Below are 25,932 nucleotides of genomic sequence, written 5' to 3' on the forward strand. Positions count from 1 at the left end.
AGAGCAGCTGCTGCGGCGCAGCGGAGTAAGGAGCCGTTCGCTGCCCTTCCGCGCCATTTTAAGCACCGGCTGTAACACTGAGAGGAGCCTGGTCACACGTTTCCCTGAGGGCGATTTCCTGGCGGTTCAGCCCTACCTCACTAGGAATAAAGAAATAAAGATTTGTGAGTTAGTTTTTTATTTTCCTGAAGAGATTTGATGTTGGTTTCCACCACGCAGAAAAGGCTGGTGTCAGGTGTGGGGCACCTCAGGGTTTGGCAGAGTTACACAGCATCATTCTGCCCCTGGCATGTAGGGAAAGCCAGGGGTTGTGCAGGAGTCTGCTTTAAGCCTTGTGCTCAAAACGTGAGCCTAAATCGTGATGAACACGAAAAAGGTTCTCAAAGGATCTGAATTCTGCTGCCAGTTTCTTGAGGAGATGTGTTACTCCCTTGAGCTTGGCTGTAGGCAGGGTGTAAAATGCGAGGGAAGGGCAGTTCTCCAGGCACGAAGCCGTGGAGGTGATGGACAAGTCCCCACAAGCATTCTGACTCCCTTGGCTGGTGGGTCCCAAGGAAATAACTGTGCCACAGAGCAGCCCAAACACGTGCAGGTGGTCCTGTAGGCAGCTCTCCCACTCAGGAAGGGTGTCAGAGCAGGGTGTGTGCACTGCTGCTCCTTGTCAGAGCCAAACCGAGCTAGCTGGGCTTTCCCTTTCTATTTGTGCGAGCAGAAATCCAGAGATGACAGCAGCTGTGACACGCCTGGCCACACGTTCTGCCACACAGGAGCTCTGACCTGAGGAGTTCTGAGCAATATTTGTGTGTAGGCAGCAGAGCAGCCTTGCTGGGTGCCACTCAGATCTCAAAATGAAATATACTGCAGGAATCTGAGAGTTTGCTTAAAGCCCCCCAAGAGCTCAATCCACTTCTGTACTGAATCCTTCAGTGAGTGCAGATGAGGGAAATGACAGACTCCCTCAGGGGCCTATCTCCTGGTGGGATCTATAATACGGTAGCACTAAAACTTTCAGAGTCATCAACTGTATTTCAGTACATGAATGGCTTTAATTTAGTCACTTGGGAAAGATTTCAAACCAAACTCTAGGAATGACAGTCTCTAGCAAAGGTTGGACAAAAATACTTTTACCTTTATTTAGAACTGGTAACATTTTATTCATACATTGGTAGTTTTTCTGCCTTCATTTCTTCTTTTTGTCTGCCACATCTATTTAGAGCCCTCAGAAAGAATAATTTTGTATCCTGTGTTTTCAGCCCCAAGCACAACAGATTTGAGGAGAACCCTTCAATTTTCAAGGAAAAGCCCCCCCCCACAAAACAACCAGTTAATAAAGTTTATTCACGTTATGGCAAGCCTTGAGCAGAAAGGAAGTCACAAGTGTGGTTAGCTGGAAAGCAGAAAACACTAAAACACCAAGAATACTTGTGTGCTGTGGTGCATCACTGGTGAGGTGGTTTTGGGTGAACATCTATCCAGGAAGGCAAGTGCTGGTGCCCCACAGGGGCAGAGGACACCAGATGTGGGCTCCAAGCCACCTCACAGCCAGCACACCTGGAAATGCTGCGCCAGGGGAGCGCAGGAACCAGCAGCAAGCACGGAGGAGGTGGATTTATTTTATACCAAGGTTTCTTCTGAAGCTGCTAGGAAGAGATTTGAGCTAGAAATGACAACACAGCGGGAGGAGCCCAAGCAATCTAGGCAAGTTCAGGAGCACACTGCAATTCCCTGATGTGGCTGATCGAGGATCTAATCAGCATGGGTGCTCTGCTGGACCTCAGAATCAGGGAAGAACTGCTTGCAAATGTGAAGGTGAGTCAGCATTTGGTCCAGTGCCTGTGAGACAGTGGAGTTCAGGACCCTGAGAGGGAATAGTGGCACAAAAGGCAAGAAAACTCTGATTTTGAAGAGCAGACTTTGGCCTCTTCAGGGATCCGCTTGTGGCATGGTCCTGGAGATCACAGCATCCAGAAAAGCTGCCTGGTTTTCCAAGATCACCTGCAGGTGCTGCCAAGATCCATCCCCAGCACAGAGAACAAGAGGGAGGCAGACTGTTCTCAGTAATTCTCAGTGTAAGAGGCACAAACTCAGGGTAAGAGGCACAAACTGAAACACCAGATACACCAGATTCCACCTGAACACAATTTTTTTTTTTTTTTTTTTTTTTACTGTGAGAATGCCCAAAAACAAGTCAGTTTTGCAGAAAGGTGGTGGAATCTCACTCCATAAAGATACTCAAAACCCAACTGGACACCATCCTTGGCAACCTGTGCTAGATCACCAACCAATTTCATTGATTCTGTGATTCTGTGAAATATTTCCTGTTTTCTAAAATGCAAAAAGAGACACAGCTGCAGAAAGCTTCATGTGTGGGATAGGAAGGCAAGGTCACAAACTATTGTAAGGGACTGGGACTGTGCTGGAAAGACAGCGCTGGTCATCTGTTCCCTTACAAGATCCTTCCAGATTCATTAAATACATTGTTTACAGTGTCTGTTCCCCCACTGATGAACAATTTTGCTCTGTTTGTTTCTCAAAGAGACACTTAAAATCTTGCTCATATTTTTTTCATCATTCCAATTGCCAGCCTCTGAGAGTGCCCTTGGTATTATCCAGCAGTGACTGAATGATTCCTGTTTGCTGTGAAGGTGACCTGCAAAGCAAAACAGTTTTCCCCATTCTGCTTCTTTAAAATGTATAAAGAAATCAGAATTATTATTAATTTATTTTGGTTTTCCAGCCCCTCTTTTCCTGCTTAATTTTTGACCTCAGAACCATAAGGTTATCAAGTCACAGCTGTGAGTAAAGGAGGCACCAGCTCTCCGACCTTTCTGGGGCTGTAGTCTCACAAACAGGAGCACAGGGACTTTGATGCAGGTGTGTCTGCATCCTCAAGAGCTGTCAGCAAATACTCTGGAGCAATGGATAGGCCTGGAAAAGGAGCTGGGATGCCAGGACAGTAACTTACACCGTAAAGAGAAGAGAGAAGTACATTGTCAATATCTAGGGCTCCTGGTCTTTTAAAAATGTTGATGAGCACAGTCTGCATGAATGAGTTACACTGAGAGCACCAAAACTTTGCTCCTGCCATTCACAGGAATAACAGGGAGCATGTCCAATAAACTGTGACTGCAGCCAAGCATAAGCCTTTCCATCACTGAGGGAGATGAGTGTCTCTGAGCCACTTCACGTCTTACCACACAAACCAAATTTAGCCTACAGTGATTGTCTACAGCTAGAGCTCCACTGATGAAGTTTAAATCATTTCCAAGCTCATTTGCTTGCTGCAGAACATTTTTCTTCTGTGTGAAAGATGCAAGTGTTTCTAGGCTGAGATCCACAGGGAGGTTTCAGTCCAAAGCAAAATCAGGGTTGAGTTGCTAAAAGAGTTCTCAGCAGCTGAAGCCTGGCACAAGTCCTGTGCATCTCAACAGGGCTGGGATTTCACCCTCTGGCTGCAATGGAGTTACGCCAGCAGAGACATTGCTCCAAACTCCCTATTTCTGTCACTTGCTCAGTATTCAGTGCTACTGGAGTCCCAAAGTAGATCTTCCCACAACAAATCTGCCAGCAAGAGCAAAAGCTAATGTGTACTATTTTATTGTATACAGAGATTAAAAATGTACAGATGCCTGCAAACGCCACCTTTCACCAAGCCTTACCAGCCCATTACCATATGCCTGACAAGCCCCTAAATTAAGCTACAGGTTCAGGTTTATAACATTGATGACACTTCAGCTCCCTAATGGCACATCAGTGTGTGTTTAACAAGCTGGCAGCCAGTCTGGCAGTTTGGAGACCTCAGCAAACAGTAGTTTGGTGTCTTCAGCATCTCAAACACACCATATTCTGCCATCAGGGTCAGTATTTCCCCAGGGAAATAGGAGTGATGCCTGGGAATGACACACAGGTTTGAGAGGAACTTCTTCCAGAAGTCAGTGGGGCAGGTACATTGTGGAATTCCCACTCTGTTGGGGTCCTGTTCCTGACATAGGAACACATCCAAGCTGCCTGCTGCCCTCCTGCTGGATGCCTGAAGCAGGAAGGTGCCTGTCAAGTGTGTGATGTCAGGATTCCAGGCAGCTCCATCTACCTCCCTAGCTGTTAGCTAGGAAAACTGAATGAGCATCAGGGCACTGTAAATACCACAGGGAAAAAAAAAAAAAAAAAAAAAAGGGCAAGCAAACAATCAGAATTCGCAGCATTCTTATTCTTTCCAGAGGAGCCATGTGCCCATGTGTCTGCACAAATTACAAATGTAGCCTTTTCTTCCTGGGTTCCACACATTTTAGCACATGTTTTCATCTAAGAACCCAGTCCCCCAGGTGTTTTTGGAAGTTATTCATTTCCCTCTTTTGATGAATCCCTCACACATCAGTCAGATGACTTACATTAAATCACTGATGTGGGGCAGTTCTAGGTCACCTTTCCTGCTCAGCTGTGAATCAGCTTGAGCCAGAGGAATTTGAGTCTAACTTTGCCCCACACAGATGGAGAGCACAGGAGCTGGTGCCTCTTCATCTTTTCCACTACAGTTCCAATGGACAAGCCTCAAAGCCCACTACCACTCACTACTGCTGTTTCTTGGTCCCTGGTGAGTGCTGTAGCAAAACCCTGACCTCTCAGCCTTGCACCTTCATCAAAGTAATCTTTAATTAAAAGGTTTAACAAGTGCAGATGGGGGGATTAGCCTTTTCCCACTGTAGCTGTGCCAGAATAACTCACACTGTTCACAGGGACTCCAGTCACATTCACCTAAACCAGTTGAGTAATTCCTGCTTAGATAGGGAAAATACCAGGGGAAATACTTTTTGCCAACAAAAACGCAGTGATCCCTTAAACTGTCCCACTGCCAAGGCTGATAGAAGAGACAAACACTTCAACTTGGAGGATGAGGGCAGTTCAAGTGGGACACTGGGCTCTGACAAACCTCTGCCTTCCCGACTGAGCCGAGTTCCTTGTTTCACACAGGACAGTTGGCACTGGGGCATTGTCTGAGTGACTCAGAAGCCCTTCAGGTACCTTCAAGGTGAGCCCTTGCCTATCAGTTTCAGCCAGGGGAGGCAACATTTCAGAAGGCTTTGCAAATGCCTTCTCCTTTGCCAGCCTTGTCTCTTCTAGGAGTGATTCCTGCAGTCCATGAGCTTGTCCCATGGCACCCTTGGCAGCAGCACATTCCCTTGAAGATGAGAAGGATCTTGTAACTCCTTCCACTGCAGGAGGGGTTTTACATCTTACCTCTTCTCCAGTGCCTGGGGGAGGTATGCAGACACACCACATCACCTTCTGCTCCTGGCTCCGCGGAGCCTAATGGGCTGGAAGTTCAGCCTTGTTCTTGCATCATCTAATGCTGACCTTCAAAAGAAAAATAGGGGATTTATGTCCAGAAGGAGGCTTTGAAAATTTAATTTGGTTTGGATTTACTCTTTGAGATAGGGATTTATGTTTCTTTTCTATATTCTTTTTTTCTTTTCCTGTAGCAGTGCCAGCTTCTTTCCAAAATTTTGGTGGTGATCGTAACAATATGGACTTCTACCTTTCTCAAATCTTAATAAGCAATAGGGTGTGTTAAAGTTGGGAAAAACCCCAGCCTTCCTCCAGACGTGTTCCCTAGGCAGAGGAACCACTTTGTTCACACTGCCATAGAGCTGGCTGAAGGTGCCATGACCCCACCGTGCCCAAGGCAGTGGGCAGCCCTCACCCTGGCCTGCCAGCTGTGTGTGTGACAGCTGCATTCCTGTGGGACAGACAGCGTGCCTGCCCTGCCTAGCAAGGCACAGGCAGCTCCAACACCTGGTGGAGGAAAGGGGTGCGGTGCTGGGATGAGTAACTGCAGCAATATTAGCCCTCCCCTCGGTGCTGTGCAAACAAGGCAGCCGTGCTGCCGAGGATGTGGCTCACAGCTGACAGGCACCAGGCACGGAGCAAGCTCCTATCTGCAGAAGAGCATGTAGACACAGCCTCGCTTGTTTAGCTCTGTGTTAACAGAGAAAAACAAATCCTAAGTGGACTAAACAAATCTCATCGTGGCAAAGTGCTTCATCAATTACTAATTCAGCCTCTGGCAGACTAATAGGGAGTAAAGCTGTTTACCTCAGAGTATGACACATTTTTCTTTCTTGTCTTCCCCCTGTGGCACCTGTAGGTAGATTCTGCTGTGCAAAGCTTTGTGTCAGTGACTAATGAGAAACAATTGCTGCAGAATTCTATAAGCTGCATATCATGACTGCAATTAAAGACATTAGGAAAAGCCCTAGGAATCATCCACCTGGGCCAAAAAGTAAAAAAACATTCTTTCAGAATGTCAAACCTCATGATGCAGCACATTTCAAGAGCCACTGGCAACTAGAAGCGGTTTTGTACCACAGCTTTTACATTTTCACTTCCATTTTCTGACCATATATAACAACAACATTCCTGTTCAGGTGGGATAACAAAGAAAAATGTTCCATCTGAAAGCCACGAATATATGTGAAGTAAAATGGGTACTTCATGTGGTCCTTTGGAATGAGCATCCCTGGGAAGGTACTGTTTGAAACCAAGTTGTAGTTTGGGATCTTTTAAAAGAGGATTTAAAAAGCCTTACTCACAGTGACCTTTGTAGGTCACCATTTGACTGCATCCTGTGTTGTTGCCCCATGTTGTGTGAGGTGTGGGAGGGAATGGAAAAATAAACAGAGTACAGTGAAAGCTTCCTAGGGCTCCCCAGTTCTTGGGCTTGCTGATAACAGACAGTTTAGGCACACGGGTTCCCAGATATTCCTGAATAATCCAGACAGGGCAGTGCAGAATAGGACTGTGCAGCCAGTGAGTTACTGGGCAACAGGCATTGTACATTGAATTCAAACACAGCTGAAAGGCACGTGCTCAGGAGGGGCAGCACAGCAGGGTGATGTGGGCATGGCACCCAGGGACAGAGCCAACGTGGGCAGGGCACACCAGGGACAGAGCTGGAGTGGCCATGGCACACCAGGGACAGAGCTAACATGGGTAGGGCACCCCAGGGACAGAGCCAGCATGGACAGAGCACACCAGGGACAGAGCCAACATGGGCAGGGCACCCCAGGGACAGAGCCAGCGTGGACAGGGCACACCAGGGACAGAGCCAACGTGGGCAGGGCACACCAGGGACAGAGCTGGAGTGGCCATGGCACATTAGGGACAGAGCCAACATGGGTAGGGCACCCCAGGGACAGAGCCAGCATGGACAGAGCACACCAGGGACAGAGCTAACATGGGTAGGGCACCCCAGGGACAGAGCCAACATGGACAGAGCACACCAGGGACAGAGCCAGCGTGGACAGGGCACACCAGGGACAGAGCCAGCGTGGGCAGGGCACCCCAGGGACAGAGCCAGCGTGGACAGGGCACACCAGGGACAGAGCCAGCATGGGCAGGGCACACCAGGGACAGAGCCAACATGGGTAGGGCACCCCAGGGACAGAGCCAACATGGGCAGGGCACACCAGGGACAGAGCCAGCGTGGACAGGGCACACCAGGGACAGAGCCAGCGTGGACACGGCTTACACAAGGACAGAGCCAGAGTGGACACGGCTTACACAAGGACAGAGCCATCAAGAGCATGGCACACACAGGGACAGAACCAGCCAGCTCTGTGTGATCCCACAGCAACCCCAGGCACAAAAGCTGTGCAACAAGCCCTGGGTTACCTGTGCATGTCATCAGCCTCAGACCAGCTGGGTGAGCCCTCCCTCCTGGCATCCTACGCCTGGCCACAGGTTAACCTTTAGAGGCCTCATTTAGGTCTCCAGGAGATCCTACAAGAAAACAGTGCCAGTGGAGCAGGCACCAGGTACTCAAAGGGGATTTAACCCATGCAAATCAATTTGTATCCATTGTCTGAGTGACTGCAGGTTCACTTTAGGAAAGATGAGTGTGATTCCTCACTGGCACTGCTGGGGAAATGGTTAATCCCAAACCATCAGATGCCTTCACTGCTTTCATTTAAAGGGGTTTGCCAACTGGGTGCATTTCCACTGCTGTAAAACTAGTACTACAGGAAATAATTATTGTTTCTGCTCTGCTGGGTCTCCTTGACCAACAAAAGGCTTTAGTAATAGTAAAATATAAGGTAATGTCTTCATGTAGCAAGTCACTCCATTCCCTTCCTGTTACTATTAGATACGTACAAAGGAGAGCTAAAGATTCGGTTCTTGTATGGACTAATTTTTTGTGTGTTTTTAACCATAAAGATGTTGGAGCTGCCCAGAATACTTCTCGATGAGGTTACATTTAAAGCTTTTCTAAGAGTCTCATCTTTGCTGCAGAGTGGTATTAGAATATAGAATATATTTGCTGCAAAAGAATAATTAATTATTGCAACTTAACAAGAAAACACAAATAAAGTTTTATCTATTCAGAGGATCAAAAACTGCAGTTAATTCAGCTTAATTCAGTTAATTCAGTATTATCTATTGGTGCCATAGTTTCATTATGCTCTCCAGGCAAGCCAGACAATACCGAAATCTTAGCACACAAGAAAGTTATTTTGTATTGCAGATATTTCATTACTGATAATATGAATAGTATCTAATACCCATTTAGCATCTTCCATAGATGCTTCCACAGGAGGCACATCATCTGTGCATTGTCATTTAGCTATCCATCCCTTATGACACAGCTTCAGCTGCTGTGATGCAGAATTGGGAGACGTCAACACCTCGATACACAGTTCAGTAACCCCCTAAGTTATATCCTGATTCATACCAGATGCCATGTAAAAGAAGATACATAGTGACATACATCATGAATATTTTTGTACAGGTTTTCCATATTCAGGCTCCTTTTTATCTTGTGTTATGTCAAGAGTTTTTAAAAAGTTCCTATAAGCAGGCTTTAACCAGATGTTAATTTCAGAAGCTTGATGGCACCATTCTGGTTATGAAATCCAGCCCTATGCTGGAACTATAATGAGACTTCAATGTATATGTTACATTAAGAATCCTCCCCTCGGCATTTGTCAGTCTAGGTACCAAGGTGAAGCCATGGCCAGAGGTGTGCATCTGTACATCTGCAGTGCACAGGGACCACGGAGCAATACTGAGATCTTGCTCTGGGATTATACTGAGATTGCTGGTTAGAGTTTGTTTAGTCTGTCAGAGACCTTCTCAACTCTGCCCCTGAGGTGGATGCTCAGTCCCAGGAAACCCATTTGAATTCCCAGCAGTGGGAGCCACCCCTGCAGTTCCCCTCAGCCTTCTCTGAAGCCTGCAGGGCAAGGGAGCTCCCTTCTGATGGCCTCCCTGCACACCTGTGGAACCATGGCGTCATTCCCCTTCCTGCTATTTAATTTTCCAAAATGCTTCTGTGCCAACACAACTGGGTTTCTTTTCCAGCCAGATAAGAAATGGCTTTTCCTACTGCAACGTGTTCACTTCCCTTGACTTAGGAATTGTGGTCTTTACATACCTTTCTTTATCCCAGACATAAATCTGTATTTCTGAACAGGAATGTCAGTAAATCCTGAAGAAGGTTAAAAAAACCCAACCAAGCACTATTGTATTACCCATTCCAGGTTTCTCTCCCTAGGTTTTACCCTTCACCTCTGCACTCACTGAGTCAGGTGGTCACTACCCCAGAGATCTCAGCTTTGCAGCTTTCCTTAATTAGCAGGTAGCAGAGCAACACATAATTAGCCATGAGTGCTGTCTGTTTTCAGCCAAATTATGCACCTGTGGAGGGTGCAGGGAATTCACGTGGAGCATATGTCACACCAGCCACTCCATGCTGGCATTACGACCATGCAGGCTCTTCCTGGGAGAGCTCACCAGGTTACCCAACACCTCAGCAGAGAGGGGTGAGACTCAGAGCATCGTTTGGATAGCCAGCCTCTAATTTCATGGGCTGCAAATCGCAGACTGAGTGAAGGGCCATATCAGAGGACTCAGACTTTATGTTAACCATCACTTCCCTGAGCCCAGTAGCAACACTCAAAACATTGGCAGGAAACCCATTGCTAAGGGTGCATCCTGCAACTGAAATCAGCAGTGGTGGCTGATGCAAAACACTTGCTTGATTTCATGTCAAGACCCAGGAGTGGGAAATACTACCTTCTACCACAGCTTGAGCAGAGATATGTCAAAACAAAACTGTTTCATGTCCATGGTAATTTAATCATTTTCCTTCTGTTTGTCAAATAGAATAAAAAAACTCCCCAAAACAGTTGATTTTGTTTCAGCCTGGAATTATCATGTACCTGCCCAAGCTGCCAAAGTACTTCATAGGAATTACAAATATGAATTTGAATTATTTCATGTCCCTATTCTCCTACCTAGACCATGTTCCCCCATTTAATTTTCCATCCCACTGTCCTCCCTCACCAGCAACAGGGCCTCATGTGGTTTCCTTGGCTACAACACAACATAGGAGTCGCTGCCCTGCTGGAAGTCTCAGCCACAGAGGAAAACTGAGAACACAGGGTATCCAAGCCACCAGTTCCCATGGACACTGCTGCTGCTCAGGCAGGGGACTTCTCTTCATGGCTGACCTGGCAAACACAGCCCCAGCATTTCAAAGCCATGATCTTTTTCAGGAAGGAAAACACCTCACCTGGGGACAAAGAAGTGTCAAAGCACAACAGTTCTCCATGGATAGAATTTGTTGTTACCACTCTCCTGCCAAAAGCCCACTCAGCCCTGTCCAGAGAAGGTCAGCAGGGAGGGAAAGCTGTCCTGCATGTTCTCTGTCAGCAGCAAAATGGACAGGCATCAGCAGTGACCAGGAAAGCAAGGTAAAAACTAAACCTCGTAACACAATCTGACATTGAATGCCAGAAAACCATTGCTGGAGCTTTCCTGGGCTTCCTTATCAGGCCTGACAGTTTTGCATAAACACTGCCAGCCTGTGCACTGCATGGCAGTGTCCCCAGGACTGCCTGTCCCCCCACTACACAGCTGTGCTGGCCCAGGAACCAAAGGGTTCATTCTGCTCACAGGGGTATCACTTGTTTGAAGAATCAGTCACTAGACACCAGGTAGTTTCCACAGCTGGTAATTAAACCAATTTGGACATCCAAAGGGTAGTTCCCTTGACAAAGTGGAGCAGCTCCTGGCAGCCAGCCCTCCCAGCTCTCCTGCATCCTGCTGTTGCCATGGCAGCACACAGGATGTGCACCTCAGTGCTTATTAGGCTCCAAGAAGCATTTCCCATGTGAGTTGGGCTGCACAATCACAAGCACATAACTGTTAAGCCATCATGGTATGAAAATTAACCATGGCCACAATTACCCAAAACTTGAAAAGCTGGAAAGAGCATTCATCTTTGTGCATTGGATGTCCCCATTTAAGGCTTTATCTCTTGACTTGCAAAACACTCCAATAAGCAATATTTGCTACAGGTAAACAGACATCCTTTATGTTTCACAAAGGACCTTTCCCTTTCCCATTCCCTTTCCCTTTCCCTTCCTGTAATTCCTTTAATATTTACCCCACATGCAGTGTTTATTCTGCAGTTGGAAAGGAGATTCATCTGCTGTGGCTGTTTCAGCAAACCCTTGGAATTGCCAGCAGCAAATGTAAACTCCAGTGTGACCTCCTGGGTCTGTAAAGCCTGTTGCCCTCAAGCACAGTCTGCTGTTTTAGTTTTTTAGGATTCCACAGATGCCAGAAGTAATCTTAGTTTACATTTAAGTACAGGCAGGCCAAAGACACTCTGCTGAAGCCAAGAGAACTACTTGGACAAGTAGGGCCTACTTGCAGAGAAAGGATTACTGGTAGAAATAAGGATTAAAAGACTGAAGCCACTGGACTGTAAGTCTCTCTTTTGCTGTGTCAGGTCTTGATTATGTAAACGGGCCAGTGGAGCTGAAAGGCTCCCAGGATGACGTTTCCTGGAGATCACAGCCCCACCTACATTCACCCAGGGTTACACTTGGGGCTTTTAAAGTTTTTGTCATTTTGGAAGACACCCAAGCCTAATTACAGTAGGGACTGGGGGCTGCCAAAAGCACAGAAGCTGCTCAAAATGTCTTCATAGTGTAATATTGCAAAAGTGGTTCACTGAAGCTGAGCAGTTGGTCCAGGCTCTGGCTCCCCACAGAGGGGTGAATTAAGGAGTGAGACAGTGACAAAGCACAGGTGGCAGTGACCCTTTCAGGGCTGTCACAACACCCTGCACCAGAATAGAGTGTGCACTAGCTGGCTGACACAAGGGTCCTCCAAAACACATGGGGGACAAGGTCACAAACAGATGCAGGGTGACCCAGTATGTTAATGTAAGACATTTACAGCAGAGGGGGGAGCACTGCCATGTTCAGTCATGTCACACAGCCACTGCTTTGGCCCAATGACTTGGCTACAGTCTGGGATGCTGCCCTGCCTCCTGCTTGTTAGCTGGGACACAGGGAATTTTGCCCAGATTATGGCCTGGGAGTGTGAGACAGTGTGGCTCTGATCTCTTTCTTTGCTTCTTTCCTAATTTCAACTACGAGTCTGCCTTTTATGATGCATCAATCACCAGTGAACTCTGGTCTTCTGTGCAGGGGTGGACATCAGAGCCCTGATGTCTGTGCTGGATGGGGGCTGCCTCTGGGTAGGACTGTCCTGCACACATTGCCTCACTCCTGGTTTCTCTCTGGCCATGCACAATGCTCCTAGGGAGGACCTGCAGCCTGCTAAAACTGCTGTGCTGGCAGGAGCCACAACCTGCATGGGATGGGGAGGGGCAATGGGGAAAAGGTCCACACAGGGGCAGAGCTGGGAGGCTTTTCCTAGGAGCCGCCAGCAACAGCAGCTTTTCAAACCCCCACATATGTGCAAGCTGATATTTCAGTGCCTGCAGGTTGCTATGGACAACCAAAGATTTCTAAACTGCAGAGCCCAAACACTCCGTACACTGCAGTAACACTTGGCATTGCTGTTACCAAGAGCTCCATGTTGGAAAGTAAAGATTCCTGTCACCACTTTTCAACTGAAGATGCAGAGGGTCCGATCAGTGTGAGGTGAAACCGATCCCTGAGGTAACCCCCACCCATTTAAATGCTCTAAAACCTGAAACCACCTCCTCAAACATGCAGCCCCTTCAGACAGCTCACACAACAGCAGGGGCAAACTGTGTGGAAGCAAGTCACTGGGATGAGCATGTTCTAGAGGATGACAGGGGACTTAATGGGGGGAGAGATCCACAGAGTCAAGTTCCCAGGCATGTAATCCTGGCTGCAGAAACTGCAGGTCTGAGCTGACTGCACACACAGCACTGCACACCTGACCTGCAGGTGGGACCTCTCCTTTGCAGAGGGCCTGCCACAGCATGCACCAAGGCTTGTGTTCCCCGGCCACCCATTCCCTTGGGAAGAGGAGTGTCCTTCCCAGCCAAACAGGGCTCCTCTTACATGGCTGCACACACAGCAAGGGCTGTTCACAGAGCCAGGATGAGGATGGGACAGCATGCAGAGCCCCTAAGACCTCCCTATCCACCCAGCTGGCATCTGCCTTGTGCAGCCCATCCTCACACAGTTTCAGGAATGAAGAAAACACACCCACAGCTTCTTTCTTTGGATCTATCTCATGAACATTAACGAGGTGTTATTAAGGCTGTGCCTTCTGGATGCAGAGGTGCCGTTGCCTGCAGTAAGAGTAGGGGAAACAATGTGGAGCAAAATGATCTGCCAGCATCATGCAGGAGGTCTGTGGCAGAGCTATGGCAGACTTGGATCTCCAGAGCCTGCTGAGAGCATTGCAGTTTCTGTCAGGACTAAGATAACTATGAAATATAGTTATTACCATTTTAAGAGGGTGAAAATGTCTGTGTAGTCTGCAGTCGCAGAAACTCACCCCCCACAGCCTCTTGCCATAAGCACTGAAATGCACTTTCATTTGGTCTAAAATGAAACCTGTGATACAGAAGTATGCAGAATAGTTAGTAAAAGCACAATCTGGACCATTATTTGGCTTGGCACAGGGAAAATTTCAAGGAAAAAGATCTAGGAGTAGGTTTTGCTTATCCTGTTCCATCTATACTCAATGCATGTCCTCCTCTCTTTCAGCAGATCTACAAAGTGCCACCTGATTTATCTTCCCACTGACACAGGCACAGAGAGCACACCTCCATGATTAATGGACTTTTACCCTCGAGGAGTTGGTTACATTGCAGCAGACAATGAGAAATTTGATTACCGCTAATACGATATTGACACAAATGTCAATGCTCTGAGACACACCATATCATTTTGAATCAAGGATCCCTTTCATCACTGTTATTTTTGTTTGCTTCTTACATTTTAATAAGCTGTTTCTCTGTGTATTACCCAAATACTCCAGACTAAAACTACCTGGGGACAATTTAGTTTTCATCTAACACTTCATTAAGTAGGAGGCACCTTTAACAAAAAGGTGTTTGTGCTCACATAGCCCTGTTATCATTTAAATACACAATGCTCCAGCTGAAAACTGTGGTCAGCTGATGCCTTTACCTTAGTGATAACTAATCTGTTGTTTTATCAAAATCAAATATAGCAGGAAGTGGGAATAATGGCTTTTTCCTTTTTGTCTCTGGAGAATTGTCCTGATCAAATCAGCCAAATCTTGACCAGTCAAAAATTAAATTAAGCTTGTCAATCGTGTGAGGTAGCCAAATAACCAAGGCAGTCAGAGCCACAGGTGGGATCTCTCCTTGCAAAAGGCACACACAGCATGAGCAGAGTCTGCAGCTGGCCAAGGCTTCTGTTTCCCTGGCCACCTTCCTTCCCAGCTGGGCAGGGGCACAACAGGGTGCCCTGCTGGGCTGTCTGTGGCAGCACAGACTCCATGAGAGGCTGAAGGGCTTTGGACTCAAATGTCTTTACTGGTTCTGGATTTCCTTAGCCAGACTGTGGGGCCTGACTTGGTCCTTACCTCCTGGTTTGGCTGATGGAAGTGGGCCCATGAAGAAACCCTCATTAAATTCCATACCTTCAAGAAGATATTAGCTTAGCTTCTGACACAATCTGTTGATAAGGACTGGAAAAATAGGCAGGGTGGGAAAATAAGCAGCATTTCTGGGGATGGGGGCTCTTAATGGAACCCATGTAACCATTAAATCTTAAACTCAGCATGGAGGCTACACACACAAGAAGTTGTACCAAGCCTTGAAGCTGATCTCACTTCTATCCAGAACCTAGAGCAGAGGAAGAGGAGCAGGAGACAAGAGGGGAGAGTCAAGCCTTATGACCAAGTAGCAAAGCTCATTTTAAATTCTAAAGCTGTGCTTCAAGAAATGAAAGCAGAGCCCAGACAATATAAACACAGCTTACTTGGGAAAACCTGAAAGGAAACCAGCAAAACCAAAACACTTTAGGAGCTAAAGACATTTAAAAGTAAACTCTCTATACTTTTTGTTAATAGATTACAAGTTCAAAGTTTGTAAAACCATTTGTAACCACCTGAAAGGAACAAAGTATGAGATAGAAATGTACTGTGAGGCTGATAAATAATCTCCTTGTCTCTATACTGCTGCAGGATGTGATAGGGTGCATCTGCATCCAGCCTCCTTGGAGCAATGGACTGAGGCACTGTCCAGACGGGGCTTGAAAGAAGGACACAGAAGCTCAAACTGATAAATAAAACAGAAAAAACTTTGCACAGGACACTGAAATTATGGTTCTGCTGTTCATGCTGCCAGTATCAAGTCCATTAAACAACCATCTACTTTTCTCCTTCAGACATTATGGCCTCTGACTTGTTTGGTCTGACAAACATGTTACACTTTCTGGCCAGCAATTACTTACATGGCCATTTCTTTCTTCCTCAAGACCTAGAAGTTCTCACAACCTAGTGTTATAACAGATTTACTATTTACTGGCAACAGAGTATTTAAAATCCAAAAAGAAGGAACTGAGTCAGACAGAAGAGCAATTTAAAACTACCTTCAGGCATGGAAGAGAGTCAATTTTATAAATCAGGAACACAGTCCAATAGAACAGAGAGGAAAAGGCTGATCCTGAGTCTGCCCACGTGCTCTCCAGCCATAGTAAGTCACAGGCTTCAGCACAGTTCTGCTCTTCCCAAATCATATTCCAACTCCCAGAACACTATAAGGGAGGCAAAAAAGATCACTACACAAATGGCTGGTCATTAGTTCAATCCATCAAACAACCAGAGACAAGAACTACAATTACACCAGTGAATATAAAAACTGTATGGAAATACCATCCTTTTCACACCACAGGCTATGAGACAGGCAACAGCTGTGACAAGGAAAAACATTCCCTTCCTCATCACTGGAGATTTAAAACACAGAGTTGGACAAGAACCTGCCTTGAAAAGAAAAGCCAGTCCTGCCCTGGGGCAACAGGGTTACCTGAATAACTTAGAAAATGTTGTCCAAGCCCTGTTTGCATGTGCAACACTTCCCAAGTGCAGCAGAGACTGTCCAGCAGCCTGTGTCTGCTGCAGATGAGATCACAGTAACTGCAGTAACCACGGTGGGTTTCTTTTTGAAGGGAGAGACAGGAGGTTTTTTCACTCCAACTGTAAGAATGTTCAACTCACATGTTTGGAAGCCTGCTGCTGCCAGGCTCTGCAACCAGACAGTGACAGCAAAGTTTGGTCCTTGTGTGGGTGCTGGGGGCATCCTCAGTACAGAGCTACAGAGCTGAGCACTGCTGTCACAAAAGCTTTGAGGGGGGAAAAAATATTTTTTTAAAAATGTTCACACAAGTCTCCTCCCTCCAGATTTTAAACCTCCAGGTTTTAAAAATGGCAAATTAAAACCTAAGTGAAATAGGTACAGAGACAGAGAACCAGGACAAACAACCAAGAGCATTAAGGGGTCTCCTTAGCAGGTGGGGAGCAAGCTTGGTGTGAGACTGGGACCTGCTGTGCACCCTGCAAATCTGAGCCATGGGCTGTCCTCTGCAGTGTACTTAGACACAGTATGTTCCTAAGTCACTGGGACTGCTTTACAATTCAACCTGCATGTGTAACTAACCCTCCCACTTAGCACTACTCTTTGAAGTAAGTGTGAGAGCTTGATCTGACACATTTATCGTTATTTGCTTTAAACATTGCTCCATTGCTTTACATTTGCTTTCTGTAACAGAAATAAATGGTGTTTCTTTGGTAACCTACGAGCTTTTTATTGGTACTCATATTGCTGACAGGAATAGTCTCAAATGGTCCTAATCCTCCAGTCCTTATGTGGGGAGTCATTACTTGGGAAAAATTCATTTTGAATCATCAAACTTGGCCTGAAATGGAACTTTTGGAGAATTTATTCACCCCAGATGGGCATTAAATGCTCACCAGTAAGAGCAAAGGCTTTCTAAACTGGCCCTTACTATGCAAGTGGGACTCGCACTTCCCATCCCAGTGCTGATCAACTGCAGAGATCATCCTAAGGACATTTATACTGCCAAGTAAGTCTGAAATTTTTATTAATTTATTGATGCCAATGCTGGTTTTATGCCATGTATCCCATTTTCATTGCTATATGTAAAACTTGGGGATTTTCTCCTCACCCCATCTGTGAAAGTCTTCCACAGGAATGTGCTTCTTAGTCCTGGGCACATCTAACACAATCAAAGTCCCTATTTCCCCAGCACATAGTTTCCCATCCTATTATATTTATGCCTTTCCTTGACTTTCTCTACCAGCACATTTGTTGTGAGAATAACAGCCCCTGGGGGCAGATAGTTCTTATATTTTCTTCATGCCTAAAATAACTGTACCTACTTATTAAAAACCTCACTGACAGTATGATACAATAACCTTTGTGATTTATTTATCTTTCGGTGAGCTTTAGAGAGAGCTACAGCCTCTTTTCCAACTTTGTGCTGTACAGTCCATCATCAAATGCGGTGCTGCACTCTGATGTTTGCAACATCCTACAACAAGAAATTGGTCTTTGAATTACATTTATTCTACCCTTATCTAGTTGATTTACCGGTTCCTCAAATATTTGCTTCCTTATACTATCTTAATTGAAGATTCCTCCTGCATGTATTTCCTTTCACTGCTATTCTAGAGAGAGCAGCACTCTCCAAACAGCACATTTGTGCTGACTTCCCCACCTTCTGTGTACACCACCATTCCTACTTTTTTCCATGCCTTTAGCCTTTAAAAAAACTCCAAGCAAAAGATTTCAAGGGTACCAAAACCATCTGGATTCTATGTTGAGTTTTTCCTTTTCCCCAAGGAAGGCTTGCCTTCTGAAGGCACAAGCAAAACATTTATAGGCAGTAAGGAACCTCCTTAAGATCCCTTGTCCTTGTCTTGTTCTTGCCCAGTATTTTTCTGATAACTTGGCAGGCAAGGCAGAAGGTGATGCTGATCCCAGACCTCTGCCCTGCAGTGTCTCAGCTCTCAGAGAGCCCCAGCAGACTGGGACAGCAGACCCAAGGTTTTTCCAGACAAACAATGAAGCTTTGCAAGCTCAGCCCCACTATCAGTTGGATCTGTACCTGCGAATGAAAAGCAGATGAAAAGATGTACAGGTTTAATCTGTTGGACGGTGTTTGTTTTTTCAGCCAGGTAACTGGAGTATGGGATCTCACATCACAGAGCAGGCTAACAACTCAAGAGTGTAAGTAAGCAGTAGCAAAAAGCAAAACAGAAAAGGAACAGGTTCTTCCAGAAAAATACCAAACAGAAAAGGCAATTCTTAAATATATAAGAGGCAGACGCACATGAGGCTGGTACAACTCAAGGGCAATAACTAAGAACTTCACTTTATGATCTCTCCTGCACCATACCAACCTCTTACATAAAGTATAATTTATTGGCAAGGATTTTCACAAATTAATTCTAAGCATTCCTTTGATTGGTTTAGCCATTCTAGGTTTTTGAATCTTTCACTGTCTCCTGTTTATCTGCAAAAGAGAGAAGAGACATGGAGCACCTGATTATCTCCTCACAATATCACAGTGCATGGCATGGCACATGATAGCACTCCTTTTTCTTTTCTAGCACCTTTTAAAGTTTTCCAGGGCTACTAACACATTTGCAGACAAATTTTGAAGCCTCCTTCAAAAAAAAAAAAAACCAAAATCATCCAGAACTATGTCTTGTTGGATTTTAATTATATCCAAAGAAGGCAATTAATAATGACCACAAATAGAAAAGCTTTACCTATAATTTTATCCTTAAATTCTTTTTTGTGGATTATTAGAGATCCTAATAATTATGAATCCAATCCCCCCAGCTTCATTTTATCTAGTACAGTAATAAAAAATCATAATTCTCTAAACTCTCTATAGCAAATCCTCTTTTTAAAGCCCTTGTTCAACGTTCTCCCTCATTTTAATTTCCTTTGCTGCTGCTTATTATGCTAAAGCCTGGCATCTGAAAATGGAACTGTAGCATTAACCATTTTTTCAGCACAGACCATACCTATTCTTTCTGGCTATTGATGCTGTAAGTATATTTTTAAACACCAGGCTGCCTGCAGTGAAATGCCATGCATTCCCATTGTGTTACTGTAAATACCATTATTATGAAGAAATGATTGACTTTGTTTAACATACTGTTCAAATAGTCTGCAGAGATGTCTGTGGTGCCAGTGTCATTCTCTTGCTTTAATTATATTTTTAATCATCTGTGATCTTCCATTTGTTTGTGCAGTAAGATAATTATTTTTTTCTATCACAAAGCACCAAAACTATGTCTTAGTATTATTATTTTTTATTATTGATTTGCACTACACTCCTGCTCACTCACTCCACTAGATCCTCTGTTTCCAATGCTGCTCCTAAAAACCCACCATCTAATGGTACATCCTGAAATGGCCTGCTGCATCCTAAACCCCATCTAATTTCTTCAGCCTCCTGCCCTGTGCTCATTAGTAGGGTATTTGCTGACTCATTTAGGGGCTTGCTATGCCCACCTGTAGGGCAGCAGAACAGTTCAGTACAACCCACAGGTCTGGGACCTCTCAAAGGCCTTTCCATGCCCTGTGGCCAGGAGCCACCTCTGCTGTCCTTCCCAGCTCCTGGCAGACTACACCCTCTGCTTTCAGGTCTGCAAATTCCCACAAGAAGGGAGATGTAAGAGTGAGGAGCCCAATCTCCTGTGACGTGTCTGCCTCCAACACTACTTCCACATTATCTTTGGCAGGCAGATCCAGGGGAACTTGCTCTGCTCTGCCACCTGGACTGCACGATGTGACAGCAGTCCTGAGACAGCAGACTGGGGCAATGCACTCTTTCATCACGCAGCAAGCTCACCTCAGGCTGCAGCAGAGTCCACAAAGCTCAGATGTGAAGGACCAGCATGAGTCACTTCAAGCCCACTGGAAGCTCAGATTCTCATCCTGACCACAGGCACAGCAGGACACGAGTCACCCAGGTGACTGTCACTGCCTTGCAGCAGGTGGGTGTCGCAGCAAATGTCACAGTCGAGATGGCCACGATGCACAGAGTATCACAATACAATTCCAGAGAGCTTCAACCAGTACAGAGTAACACCACAGCACATCAGAAGGCTTCAAGCATCCACCCATACAGAGTAACATCATGTCACTTCAGAAGGCTGCAGGCATCTCCCCACCTCAGATCCCTATTAACTTCCATTTCTTACTCTGATCCTTCTCCACTCCCCATAGTCTTTCCCTAACTTCTTTCTAAACACTAAAAGCAGTATGTGCATCAGTCTTAAAATCTCACAGCATTGTCCATAGTAAAACACTACAAAAGCATAGTCAGTAGCCTTAATGCCTTCTCTACTTAACTAAGATTTCTATGTGGATAAATACACTGTTCTTTACTGAATAAGTTATTTCCCATTATGTTCCCAGCAGCTCACCTGTACCCCAGGTGTCAAAGTCACTCTGGTCTGCACCAGGCAGCATCTCCTGCTGCTCTCAATACTATGCTGGGCTCCATCTCCAGGTACAGGTACCTCACACTACAGGCCAATCCCAAATCACATCAGGGTCACCATGTGTCACAGCACATGTCACAGCTGAGATAGCCACAATACACAGAGTATCATCAAACAATTTCAGAAGACTTTAATTACCTACCCTTCTTGTCCTTCAGCCCAGCCTTTTATCCCCTCATGTTGCTGCAGTGCCACTGTGTACCCTCTGTGCCCTTTGGTGGTTGCTCAGTGCCCCTGGGCACTCCCTGGCTCATTGCTGTCAGTGCTGCTCACCTGCTGCTCACAGCTGAGCCCACTGGGGATGAGGCTGGGCTGAAGCCCCCCTCCCAGTTACCACAAACTGTACCTACAAGTGTGTGGGGGGGTCTACCTTTTTAACCAAGCTTATCCTAATGTAAGGTGTAGCTTATTTCTACTTGATTACCCAGGCATGCAAGGGGAAGCACTGAAGCCCCATTAGCAGCCACCCTCTGAGAAGCAGAAGACACTGTAGCAGCATACTGTCTGTAATTATAAGCCACTGAACTACAGAATGTCAAAAATAGCAGAAAACACGGGGTTTGTAGGATTTGCTGTATTAGTTCCTCAGAAGGAGATTCACTGATAGGTTTTGACAAAAGCTGTCTTCCCCTGAATATAAATGTCAGGCTGCAACCAACACAGACGTACAGACGCAGGCAGGCGGCCGCAGAGGTTCTCTGCAGAGGCACAGCAAAGGGACCTGCAGCACCTCTGGGCTGGGGTTGGGGTTTCTCAGCATTCCCAATCTGCACGTGCCACACACAAACAGGTGTGTGCTCGTCCAAGAGTTTGAGAGCATCTTCAGGCAGGTTAAAAACCAGCCTGATAAGATCATGCCTCAAGTCTGAATAGAGAAAATCTGGAAAATACCTTAAAACTCATGCTGGGCTGACTGAGCCTACTTCTCCCCACAGCCTTAACTCAGGAAGGGACATGAAGGACTCCCTGGCTCTTTCCCAAACCTCTGCTGCAGCAGACTTCCTGGCAGGCTGCACCTGGGCAAAGGAAACATGACTGATTGTAGGGAGCAATACCAGGGCTACAGAACCTGATCCCCCAGGTTGCTCAGCCACCTGCAAGAAGTACCATCTCACCTGCCTGTGTTCATCTGGGAAGTCAGAGAAATAAAACTCTCCACCTGATTATCCTCATCAGTCTTTGGATGCCTGTGCACTCTAGAGAGCCTGTAGGTCATCTCCAGGAGCCTGAAAAGAAATACTACTTAGAAACAGTCAAAGAGAAGCTTAAGCTGTGATGCTGGATTAATTTTTTAAAAAATCCTCAAGCATAGCAGATATTTGGCTATTGATTGTTAGTTCATGTCCACACCTGGAAATACAGCAAACTTCTGTTTTCTGCTCCTGTAATTTCAATGAACAGGTGTTAGATGTGCTGTGAGGTCACTTGATATTCTGCTTTTATCTCTTTTTATCTGTGGGTTTCTTAGTTCAGTGTGAAGGGTTTCTCATCCTCCAGCGGGCTGCTGTCAGCTGCCTGCCCTCTCCTGGCAGCCTGGGGCTGCAGAGTAGAAACTTGCCTATTGGGAGCTGGTTTCATGCAGAGCCAGGGACCCAAAGCAGATCCACACAAAGGTTCTCACAGACTGCAGTGCATGATGGAGTTTTCCAGTGATGGATTAATCTTGCAATGTGAACTGTACCAGAATACTATGCTTTCAAATGTACCTGAAATTACATAAATATTACAGCAACTGTAAAGCACAGAAAGGTAGAATCTGGTCAGTAGCTCTTGTATTTTACATCCAACAGCAGATACCCTATCCATTTCCAGAACAGCTGTACCAGTGATGTAAATACACCAAGTCCACCCACCAGAGGTAAATATGCTCCCCAGGCAGCTGCAAAGAAAGCATTAAGCTAGAGCTAAACACACTGAGCATGTCTTCACCTGTCTGATGTGGGGAGCAGGCACCAGAGCAACCTGAAAAAAAGCAGAAGCTGCAGATGGAATAAAGATCTCACTGCCATCAAAACCTGGGGCAAGGTCATGGGGTGGGGGCAGGTCTCAATCTGCCCTCTTTTAGTTTAGAGCCATAACCCCTTATCTGGTCACAACAGGCCCTGCTAAAATTTCTCTTCTCACAGGCCCCCTTTACATACTGGAATGCTGCAACAAGGTCTCCCCAGAGTATTCTCCATGCTGAGAAATCCCAGCTCTTTTACCCTGTCCTCATTGGAGAGGTGCTGCATACTTCAAACTTCCTAAGTGGCTCTCTCTAACTTTCAAGCTTTCTCAGAGAGGAAATGCTCTGGCATTCCTTCCAAGTGACAGCAAAGCTGAATCAGATGTGACTTAGAGAGATGACTATTCGCTTCCTAACAGTCCTGCCATTCCTTTTAAAGGATACCCAGAACAATCATCTCCTTTCCTTTGCCTAGGTGGAAGACTAATTAGCACTGAAACCACCAACACGTATGCTGAGAGCAATGCTGTGATTGTGAGAGCCACGCACTCCTCAGCCTATCCAAAGAAATGAAATCATTCTCACTACATGCCCAAATTCACACATCATCCTCCATCAGATGGACTTCACATGGCTATTGCCAGGGAACAGCCTGTGCATCCTGACTGGCATCAGGGCCAGAGCAGTAAGAAGCTGATACAGAGCAACCCTTGTCTATCTTTTGCATTGCACTCTCTTTGTTTTGATAGAGCCATAGCAAGGCTTGGGTTGAAAGGGCCTTCAACATCACCTAGTTCCAATCTCCCTGTTATGAGCAGGACACCTTCTACTAGACCAGGCTGCTCCAAGCCCCATCCAACCTGACCTTGAACAGTACCAGGGATGGGGCATCCACAGCTTCTGTGGGCAACCTGTGCCAGAGCCCCACCGCCCTCACAGAGAAGAATTTCTTTCTGATATCTAAGCTCAACCTACTCCCTTTTCTGCAGAGCTCGTGCTTTTGCATTAAATACTGTCTTCCTTTTAACATTGATCGGCTGGATTTAGCTCTGTATAAAATGATTATTGCCTTTAAAATAATTGTACGAAAACAGCAGCAGCTAGCACTTAGGACTGATACATCATCATCCTTTTTTTTTTTTTTCTCTCCTGCAAGACATGAATTAAAAGCCAATTCAGGCACAGGTAAAAAGCTAACACCAGTTCCCCAGCAGGGAGAGGAGGGAATGCTCACCTGGAACTAGGGGAGGACAGGGGCAGTTGTGAGGCTGGAGCAGAGCATCACTTACATACCCTCACCATGCCTTCTGCGTTGTGCCCACTCCTGTTCTGGGGGCTGACACCTAAGGAGACAGTGATGATCAGCTCCTATTTCTGCTGCCAAGCCACTTAGCTTCACAGGATCTCATTTACCAGCTCCCCACAGGGCTCCAGCACAGGCTGAGGGGCAGGCAGGAACATCTGGAGCCAGCACTGCCATTCCTGCAGCCCCGCTCTGCTCTGAGCCTCCACACTCTTCAGGGAGCAGACTCAGCCTCAAGTCCCTGAGCTCTTTCTTTCATGTAAGACTGTCCACAGCCTCAGGAAACAAGAAACCTACATGAAATATTATGCTTCAGAACTTGAATAGGGTTCAGCTGGCTGAGAACAAGCTTCAGTGCCTGCTCCAAAGTCTGTGAAGCTGATGGCAATGCAGAGACTCTCCCTGACTTCAGGGAGATGAAGTCCCAAGGGAGGAGCAGGTTGATCACTGACCTGCTTGCTGTGCAGCACAGGCTGGGAAAGGGAGCTGTAGCACAAATCTCTTTGGTGCATGGAGTTACAAGAGTGTCCCCTGATGCTGCAGATGCTACAGGAAAGGTGAACATGAGGTCTGGGTCTCCCAGGGTTTTTTGTTGTTTGGATTTTGCTGGAAGCTGCAGTTATGCAAAGGCTTCTTTGCTGATCTGCTTTTGCCCAAGTGTTTGCGCTTCAGAGTCACCTAATTCAGTTAACAAACAAATTCCAAACTCGCACAAATTCTTGGCATTTCAGAGCATTCCCATGCTCATCTGTATCCTTGCTAATATTTGCCCATTTCCTTCCCTCTGTCCCCAGCCACTTCACTGCTATCAAAGCTTTCTTGTCACATTGTTTCCTTAGGCTTTAGGCTCACAAACAAGCAGCATCCTTTCTTGTTGCCCCCACAGAATACCAAGATATAAAGGACAAACTGCAGTGCCAGTACAAAATATCAAATTAGCAACAACAAACAGCAGAAAAACCCTTAATATAGAAGTTTTCATGGGAAAGCCCAGGGACAAAACACCACCGTGTGTTTCTCACCACCCACAGCTCCCCAGGCTTCATTAGCAGTTCCTGCTTTTGCAGCCCCTGAGCACTCTGACTCTCAGCTGTACATCGGGGGCAGAGGACAGCAAAGCAGTCACACAGCATCGAGACACAGGCTGTGCAGGGTAAGGACTTCCATCACCCAAATTTTAATAATTATGTCAGTGGAGGCTCTCCTCCACTGCTGGGGTGGGCTAAGGAGGTACACAAAATGGAAAAAGAAAAAAAACCAACCTGTTCACAGACTATTATTCATGCTAGCCTAACATCTGTTACTTTTTAAGTAGGTGCTTAAAGAAGGTTGTCAGGCCACATAGTTACTCTTTATTAAAATCCTGTAGGTCAATAGGGGAATAACTACTCTTTATTGAATAGATAAATTATACATACTAACTAAAAATCATCATAAATGAAAAGTGAGGGGCTCTTTTCTCCAACTCTCACAATATCTTTGAGCATACTGTGTAATACAGAGTGCATGTGGTTTCCATTATGGAAAAAATGGTTTGTTGACTGTGACAGGCTGCAATTAGACTCTAATACAAAGCAGGGCCAGTGTAACACTCGGTGTTCATGCACTGTGCATCACAATGGGATCTCAGTCTTGTTGCCTGTTCCTTCTGCCTGCCATAATAACCATCATTAACAACAAGAGTGGGTAAAAGCCTTTTCTTTGCATGTAGTCAGCCTACGTATTCCATAAAAAGGAAGTGATGTTACACTGACCCTACCAAACATAGAGCTAAGAAATTAGCTTCTCTCTTACATTGTATTTGATCATGACCTGGACCATGAAGAAATTCAAAAGAGGGAGAAATTACAAGGTCACACTGGAGAAAACCTAACTT

This window comes from Lonchura striata, chromosome 8 (genome assembly GCF_046129695.1).
Source record: "Lonchura striata isolate bLonStr1 chromosome 8, bLonStr1.mat, whole genome shotgun sequence".
Classification (NCBI taxonomy): domain Eukaryota; kingdom Metazoa; phylum Chordata; class Aves; order Passeriformes; family Estrildidae; genus Lonchura; species Lonchura striata.